This window comes from Lytechinus variegatus, chromosome 4 (assembly GCF_018143015.1).
Source record: "Lytechinus variegatus isolate NC3 chromosome 4, Lvar_3.0, whole genome shotgun sequence".
NCBI lineage: Eukaryota > Metazoa > Echinodermata > Echinoidea > Temnopleuroida > Toxopneustidae > Lytechinus > Lytechinus variegatus.
In genome coordinates, this window is record NC_054743.1 from 3,778,752 (window position 1) to 3,788,666 (window position 9,915).

A 9,915-nucleotide genomic window follows, 5' to 3' on the forward strand; every position below is an offset into this window, starting at 1 on the left:
TGTGTGTCTGTCAAATTATTGCAAATTAGATTCCCAGTGTCTAAGGTAAACATAATTTACCGACGTAACACGAAAGCCTCTTTGGCCTAGTTTCCCTTCCAACTTTGTACCTCACCTCTTAATTGTATAGCTGCATTCTGTATAGCTTGCATATTCAAATGCGCACCAAAAATAAATTAACGTACAGGAAATGGTAATACCTCGGTCATATTTGCATTACGGCGGCCATACAGCGAGTCGAAAACAGCCGCTTTATTCATTTTATTCAAATTTCCTATATTTAGCTGGTACAAAAACTGTTAAAATGACTGTTTTCGACTTGCCTTAGAACAAATGTGACCGAGGTATTTAGCATACTAGATCAACAAGGATGGAGTGCATGCTGATGCGGATCCTGCCGGAGTAACACAATACAATCCAATAAGCGCCGTATTTGTTTTGAACAATAGTTGGGCTCTCAAAAGTACTGTGGTCTATTTTGTGACCTCTACTAAAAGAAGTAGTGGGTCTATACGGGGGTCTATATTCTGCACATGGAGGGTACAGTTATGTAGTGAATCCAGGGGGGGGGGATCCGGCCCGTGTGCCGGCCCCCCTTTGAGAGCCATTATCAATTTTGTTAATGTAAATATGCCATTTTACACAAGTGTGCTCCTTTGAAACTCACAACATGTATTTTAATGAGAATATGTCGTTCATACCCAAATGAGGACCTTCACTTTAGCCTGGTAAACACCCCTTTTCAAAATATATTTGGTTATTAAAATCCCGGGGGGGGGGGCCACTTCCATTCACGAGTGGATACCATGCGCGACCATGGGGTCTCGAAAAGCACCCTAAACACGTAATTTCCATTTTCTGAAAATGCACCCCTTAACAAGTATTGGCGTTTGAAACCCTACCCTTTACAAGTATTGGAAACAAAACGATACTCTTGGCAAATGTTCCCTGAAATGAACCCCTAAACAAGTAAAGGAATGTTTTATTGTTACGGGTCCTTCGGTCGTCGGCTTGACCTTATTTGGTTTAGAACGACCCCACCTTCGATCTACACCTCGCGCAAATCGGACCCTAAACACGAAGTGTTGGGGCAAAAAAGACATCCTTTATAAAACATTCTATCTTTGTTTTATCATCCCCGCAAATTCGACCCTAAACAAGTAATTTTCCTTGCGAAATAGATACCCTTTTTTCATTATTTTTGTGTTTTTGACACCCTTATCACGTTACGTACGTAAAGTGCCCTATCGTGAAAACGACATCCTTTTTACGTGTTTTTTTGGTCGCGCATGCCACTCGTCAATGTAAGTGCCCCCCCCCCCCCGGGATCAAAATGCACAGAGAGATGGTAGGCAATAAATATAACTCGAATGTTTACATTAAGAGTAGACCTATCATGCCTATAAAGAGGGAATTTACATGCTTAATTAAAAATGTGTTGATAAAATATCATTCGAACGTTGTGTTATAATCTGCTTCGCCAAGCAGGTTTTATGTAATATTGCTCTTTATAAAGGCAAGCATTAAACTACATTAAATGTCGAAATGTTGAGAAATATATTGGAAACCATATCAAAATGCACATTACGAAAAGAAACAAAATCAAGGTTCTAGTATGGGGACAAAACGAGAACAAGAGAACTACCCATTTGATGCTAATTGTAATTCCCCGAAAGCCGGACGTTGAAAATGACATGGGCAGTGCATTGCAAGCTGTATTTAACGGCTTACCCCATTGTCAAGGTAGATTTAAATTACCCCATTCTTGATTGCGGAGATTACCCTATATTCTTGAACATATAGAGGTGGTCTGAGTGGTGGCGGATTTCAATAGAAAGATGACCTCTTGATTGGTATATAGGGGTATGTCAAGGGGAGATTATCACTTTGTCAGCGCTGGTGACTGTCTTGTTACTTTGATGTTCCCCGATGTGCCTTCTATTCGAAAACCGTGTTTGCAACTAATCCCAATTATGAGACTATTTGGCATCAAAATGAAAGCCTAACTGCACCTCTTTCATAGACTTCGTTGAAAATAAAAATACTTACGTTTAAGGTAAAATTGGAATATAAGAAGGCGCTTTACAATATGTAAACCAAATATTGTCACTTTTAAGCTTTATTCTTTAAATCAAATGTAAAAATAAATGTAAAATAATCTCACAAGCCTAATCTAAATAGTGCGAGCGCGAAGCGCCCGCTTTTTTTTATTTTATTTCATGTATTTTGTCCTAAAATAGCATTCTGGCAATGCTTCTGATCCTAAACGAGATGAATGAATTTAGTACGCATTGATCGTTCTGATAAAAAAGGAATCTGTTAACGGCTGCTCGTAATTATCCGTAAATTAAAACGTTACATATTTCAACAATTAGATAATGCGAGCGCGAAGCGTGAGCTGAAAATATTTACTTTTCTACCTGAAGAATGGAAGTTCTAAGCAATTTTTGTAATCATGAAAAAGGTACATACATAACTAAGTAATCGATGCGAGCGCGAAGCGCAAGCGGAAAATTTGAGATTTGTAGGAGAATTTTGAGTGGATATGGATCACATTTAAAAAGGAACACATATGATTCATTATTATTACTTTGAGTTTTGACATAGGGCCGGAAAATTCTAAGAACAATATTCCATCATATGAAAATTATGACTGTCTTCCTATTTCTCTTCTTATCAAATCGCGAGATGAAACTTTTTGATATTCCATTCTGAAAAAGGGACAATTTATCATTAAATTAATTTATTAATCTAATAAGCCTAATCAGAGCGCGAAATCTGTCAATATTATAGCACTTCTATAATTATGAATAAGATGCATGAGTTGATATATTTTCAAAAATCAATGTGCGCGCAAATCGCCAGCCGAAAATTGTTGATAAACTGTCATAAAATGGAGATTTTAATTAGTTTAATATAATTAATATTGAAATTTTCATAACTCACCAATCAAAATGCGAGCGTGCAGCGCTAGCTAATATGTTTTCACAATCTGACATGAATAGGGATATTTTGATAACTAAAATAGAATACAGGAAAATAATAGGTACCTGACAAATCAAATTTTGTGAGAGCGCAGCGGGAGCAGAAAATGTTAATATTCAGACAATAATTTTTTTTTCAGAACACTTTTTAAAAATGAAAGTTCGATTTCCGAGTTAAAATATGTTATGTATATTGACTTAAAAATTTGATATTTTAAGTTCCATATGTGTAAATCACCTAAAAGGCAATGCGAGCGCGAAGCATGAGCGAAAATTTTATTTAATGACATGAAAGAATTCTTTTTAATTGTTTTTCCCTCATCTTATTTATTCAATCGTTGTCCTCCTCCTATGGTTTTTTCTCCTCTCTTTTCCTTTTTTTTTCTTTCTTTCACCGTTTTTTTGCTCCGCCAATAGAGGGAGGAGGGAGGGGCGGCCCCTTGCCCCCCCACTAGATCCAACTCAGGAACAATCTAACAGAAAGTACTAAACAAGCAGATTCAAGAGAGAAATTCTAATTTTTTTTTTTTTTGGGGGGGGGGGTAATAGCCTTTCCCGCCGCATGTGAAGCCCCCTATCGTTTACAGCCTACTGTGAACTGTGCAACTACTTTAATTTTTGGTGAAATTCATTCTCTCTTTCTATTTGTTCCGTAGCGTTTAGATACATGTTTTGTGCTTCACTTGTAAGTGGTATACAAATAATGTAAATTCATATTAATGGCGTGCGCTTCCCGATCTCCTTATCGAAATCAATATTAATGAAAGAGCACAATATTGTTCTCGCTCTAATGGGGGGGGGGGGGGGTGTCAGTGTTCTATCAAGCAAAAGACGTAGGCCTATATGTGCATAAGTTCATACCATTGGTGTAATGATAAAGAACCTGATGAATTCTGTTTTTGTATATCAACGTTATCATAAAGTTAATACAAATGACAATCAATATGATTCAGACGTACACCGCTTTAACTGATATAACATGCATCCAGAAATCGAAATGTCCGATGAATTCAAAACGTACATAGCAGGAATGCCATGCAATTCGGATGTTACAGCACTCTAAAATTAGAATAATCTCGTATTACAAATGTCAATTTTGCTAAAAATGCACATAAACTCATAACTTGATAGACTCTTGGGGATGATATCGTTGATATAAGAATCGCATCGACCGCGATATGCAATCAATTTTTATACTGCATCGGACTTGACACCCGGGGGGGGGGGCACTTCCATTCACGAGTGGATACCATGCGCCACCATGGGGTCTCGAAAAGCACCCTAAACACGTAATTTCCATATTCTGAAAATGTACCCCTTAACAAGTACTGGCGTGTGAAACCCTACCCTTAACAAGTATTGGAAACAAAACGATACTCTTGGCAAATGTTCCCTGAAATGAACCCCTAAATAACAAGTAAAGGAATGTTTTATTGTTACGGGTCCTTCGGTCGTCGGCTTTACCTTATTTGGTTTAGTACGACCCCACCTTCTACACCTCGCGCAAATCGGACCCTAAACACGAAGTGTTGGGGCAAAAAAGACATCCTTTATAAAACATTCTTTATAAATCTTTGTTTTATCATCCCCGCAAATTCGACCCTAAACACGTAATTTTCCTAGCAAAATAGATACCCTTTTTTCATTATTTTTGTGTTTTTGACACCCTTATCACGTTACGTACGTAACGTGCCCTATCGTGAAAAAGACATCCTTTTACGTGTTTTTTTTTGGTCGCGCATGGTATCCACTCGTCAATGTAAGTGCCCCCCCCCCCCGGACTTGACATCCCGCAAAATCTTTCCCATAATTAGATTGCTATCCATTCTCTTTCTTTTTAATCTAAATATAATCTATGTCTTTGAGGATCATGCTATGAAAACCCTTTATAACAAACATGATAAAGGAAAAACGCGTCTCAAGTTATACATGGTTCATTGCCTCAAATATACCAATCATCTTCGCTTGTTAATGTTTATATTATCACTGATATTATTATTCATGTTATTCGTATGTCCATCATGTCCATTAATATCACTTCAAAGTTCTAATTATCACCATCATCATCACTGTTATCATCATCATCATTCATTCATTATCTATTTCCAATCGTTCTCCAGTATCAATTTTATAGTTTATATCATTAAAAAATATGAAAGATAATAGTAATGATTATGGTGATGTTGGTAATCATGAACATTATATCCGTTCTGTGAGATAATTTATGCGATTTTACACGCTAATCGCTCCTCGATGATGGTGAAAGAAATCTTTTAAATAGCACAACAGAAGTCAGGATGGTAGTTACTGCATACACGTACTTTAATACACTACATTATTACAAAAGATTCCCCATCGGGCGGGCCAACGGTCTTTTGAAGTAGGTTTATCTATTGAAATTACGACAATAATCACGACAGCGGATATGGGGAATTAAAGACTGTGAGCGTCTAGCTCTCTCATTGTTTTCTGTGGCGAACCCGCTGAGCATGCTATTGTCAATGATTCTCTACTATACGGGTGAGTGATCTTGCTCTTTCATGATCATAGGCCTGGCAATGACTAAGAACAGTTCGATGAGTATCAATGCCAAGCAATCCTGAAAGGTCAATAACGTTCAATTCTCTTGATGGAGAAGTTTATATCATGGCCCTATTTGCTTTGGCTTTTAGGCCAGTAGTGTACTAACTAATATTAGTTATAAATAAATAATCACGTTCCATCTATTTTAGAGTAATGATCTAATGCTAATATATCACTCTACATATCACCCTGCAGCTTACGGCCCCATATCTTCACCCGTGAAGTACATAATTTTGAAGCTTAAATTATTGAACATAATGGAATCCTAGTATTGTAATGATAATCACTGCAATATAGATAAAAACATTAATTTAATTCTACTCACATTGATTTTACTTTAGAACAAACTCACCCCTCTTCTATTTCTTCTGTTTCTCCGTCGTTATTCTTCTTTTCCACCTTATTATTCTTTTTGTTCTCATCCTTCGCCCCTTCTTCATCTACTCTTCTTACTCCTTCTCCTTTTCTTTATCTTTTTTTCTTCTTCATATCCTTAGTAGTCTTTCATTATTCTTTTTTTCTCCACCTCATTCTTTTCTGCTGAAGTTCTTTCTTTTCCCTCCTCCCCCTTTTCTACGTCTCCTCTCTTCTTGTTCTTCTGCCCACCTGCTCTTCTTATACGTCTCCTACTGCTTTTCCTTCGTTCTTCTTTTTCTTCTTGCATCTCCTTTTTTTCTCTATCTTTGTTTTCCTCTCCGTATCCTTCCTCATCTCTCATTATTATTATCATCCCTTTTTACTGCTCCCCCATTCTACATGTACGTCTGCTTCTCCTTGGTAATTCTCAGTCTTCTCCTCCTCCTTCTCCCACCCCATCGATTCATGAAGATGAAATTATAATGAAATAATAGAAATGTTAACGAAGATAATACTTATAATAGAGAAATGAAGATGATTGCGATAGTAACAGCGGTGATGACGATATCGATAACTATGGGAGGTTATAGACCATGAACAGCACAAGATATCAGGAGCAATTTTAAATATGATTACATGACGATTTCGATACGAAATATTTATCATAAATCTAGATCTAGTACATTAATGTGCACTTCAGGGGCGGATCCAGCTTTCGCCAATAGGGGGGCCGATAAATATTTTCAGCAAAATTTTTCTCGATTGGCCGACATAATTCTATTTTTTGTTGGTTTTGTCAGGGGTAGTCCTAACTGAAGACTGAAGTTTTAAGTAAATGTTAGTTTTTATTGTTATAAACAAGATAAGGTATCTCATGTGGTCATAATATAAAATGCGAGCGCGAAGCGCGTGCAAAAAATTCGAAGATTCTAAGCAGTTTTTATAATAATGAACAAAGATAAGTATCCAACTAAACAATGCGAGCGCGAAGCGCGAGCCGAAACGTGAAAATTAAGGGACTCAATTAGGACTGTTTTTAGTGATTAGTGAAGAGGATACAAGTATCACCAATTAAATAATGAGTGATATTCCGACCTGAAAACTGGACGGTCTAAGTGCGTTTTTATTCAAAATTAAAGAACAAGCTTGTTTGCATGTCTCAAACAATTAAATGCAAGCGCGAAGCACGAGCTTAATTTTTTGATAAACTGACATGATACAGGCGCAGCGCGAGCTGAAAATTTTGATATAACAATTTGTGTAAATCAAACAAAAAAATGAAAGCTTGATGCGTGAGCTAAAATATTGTGTGCAAATTGATTTCAGAACTGGATATATAAAGTGCCATTTAATCCTCTTGAATGGGATTCATTACACAGTTAATGCGAGCGCGATGCGCGAGCGAATTTTTTATATAAAAGTCTGTTTTCCAATTCTTCCCCTCATCTTTTTCTTGTTTCCTTTCGGGGTCGGGTCGGCCGTTACGAGGCTGTAAATTACACATCATGGGTATAATAGCTCTTTCTTACTTTTCTTCCTGCTTTTCGTAGTTTCTATCAAGAAACACTTTTTTCTGCAGGTTGTCAAAAAAATAGGGGGGCCGGGGCCGGCTCGGCCCCCTCCTGGATCCGCACCTGCACTTATCTTTGTAGAATAATGAAATCGCCGCTCAATATCGATAATTCTGATGATCGCTAAAACATGTGAGGGTGCCGTGGCCGAGTGGTCTAAGGCGCCTGGCTATACATGGAAAGTCCGGGGTTCGATCCCCGGCTACGACACCTGTGCTCTTTTATCCTGCATTCAAATAAATGGAAATGCTTCACGCATTATTTGTAACTAGGTGTGTACTTTTTTTTTTAAGGAAACGTGGTACAGTGTGTTATAATATTGCCTCAAAAATACCTGACATTTGATGGAATTCTGTGCTTATATCGCTCATTTCTCAGCACTTTTACCATTTTCTTTCACAGCGCTATATGGCAAATATTTTTCATTTATACAAACAAACACTTCGTTGGTAAAATTCATTGCATTCTGATCGAACTAATTTTCTGATCGTTACCACAATTGGTATTTATCTTTAATTCCGAACATTACGTTTAATACGTTAAACCAATTAAATGAAGTTATACTTTAGTCTGTTATATGTTTTTATGTTGTACACTCATGCCCCGAGAGGGGATCGATAGTGTGAATAAAATGTAAATCTAAATCAGGGGTGGATCCAGCCTCCGCCAATAGGGGGAGGATGATTTCATTTTTTACCCATATTTTCCCCGATCGGCCGCCCAAGGTTGATATTTGTTTATTTCTTTGAATTGGTTGTCCCAGTAGCGTAATGATTATTAAAGTTATTTTCTAAGTCTTCGTCTCATCTTATTCACTCGCCTTCCTCCTCTTATGTTTCCCCTTCTTTTTCTCCTCTCTTTTTCTTTCTTTCCCCCTTTTTTTTGCTCCGCCAATAGGGGGGGGGGGCCTATGTAAATGTAAATCCAACCAAGAATTGGGTCTATACAACATAATGTCTAAAGGTCGGGGGCGGATCCATGACAGGGGGAAAAATTAGGTTCGCTTTCAAGGGGGGGGGGGCACTCTTCTGTTTTGGCTGCATTTTGCATTACAAATTTTAATTGTGCCTCTCATAATGTGGGGGGGGGGTAGAAAGGTAACTTTAAGGATGCTGATTCATTCATAGCATAGAATATTCAAATAGACGACCACAATTTCGTAAATATCCAGTCCACGCGCATGCGTACTCTCATTCCGAAGACGCAAGTCATGAATTTTGGGGAAAATGTTTTTAAACCCCCCCCCCCCCCACCTGATCACGAATTCTGCGAGAACACAACTCTGCTTTCTCATGAATATTGATTTCGATGCAGAAGCAGCAATCGGGATGCGCACGCATTTGGTCAAACAACGAAAAAAAAAGATTAATATTAATCGATGACAGTCGTTTTTAACACAATCGGACATTGATGTCGAGGGACATGGAATCGCTTATCTGGAGAACCCCTCTCAAATTTCCGAGTTTTTTCCCACTCTTTCAACTGTATTTCCTCCATTTTTTTTCTCACCCTTCCTCTTTTTCCATCCCAATATTATTTTCTTATTTCTCTCTATTTCCCCTTCCTTTCCTCTCCCTTTGACTTCTTAGTTTTCTTTTTCCTCTTTTCACAATCTCTTTTGGTCCCGCTTCTTTACAACATGGAGATAAAGAAAATTAAGAGACAATATGTTATCCTGGGGAAATTGTTGCCCGTCAAAATTTTTTAGAAACTATTTAAAACAGTTTCTAATAAATCTTTGTAAATCTTTGATCTATCTATGCCTAATAGTTTCAAGCTGTTCCGGTCATATTTATTTTATCATTCTATTTCCTTCTGTTTTTTTTTGGAGGGGGGGGGGGGCTCTCGACACTTGTTTGAGATGCGAGTAATAATTAATATTCTAAGTCGACGTGAATTCTACGAATGGCTTGGGCCTACGAAACGAAAATATGTGGAATCTTATTTTCCCACCTAAAACATCATGAATTGACTCTCTTCCAATTGCAAAAAAGAGGTTTTCATGTTTATTGCAGCAAATTCGTAAGATCAGTAACGATTTATGACATGTGCGTGATTTTTTATTAAGCTACCGTGGCTTTATGAATGCACCAGAACTTCCATTATAGATGCGAACCACAGTTCAGAACAGTGACGCGAAATCTCGATCCAACAGTCATATGAACATGATGAAGGCACACTTTTGTTTTGGTCGTAGAGGGAGCTATTTAGAATAAATTCTTAGGCCTTTCGACAGAAATTAAGACTTGCAGAAAGACGAACAAAAGAACGGTGGCATCAAAGGGCGTTTGATGGCGACCGTTCCTTTGAAGAAAAAGGAACGTTGGGCGGGAAAGCCGAAGCGAAAACCCGGATGCGAGAAGAACGATGAAGAACGGTGCATGGACTTTTGACAAGCTACCTTAGGGTTAGGGTTTAGG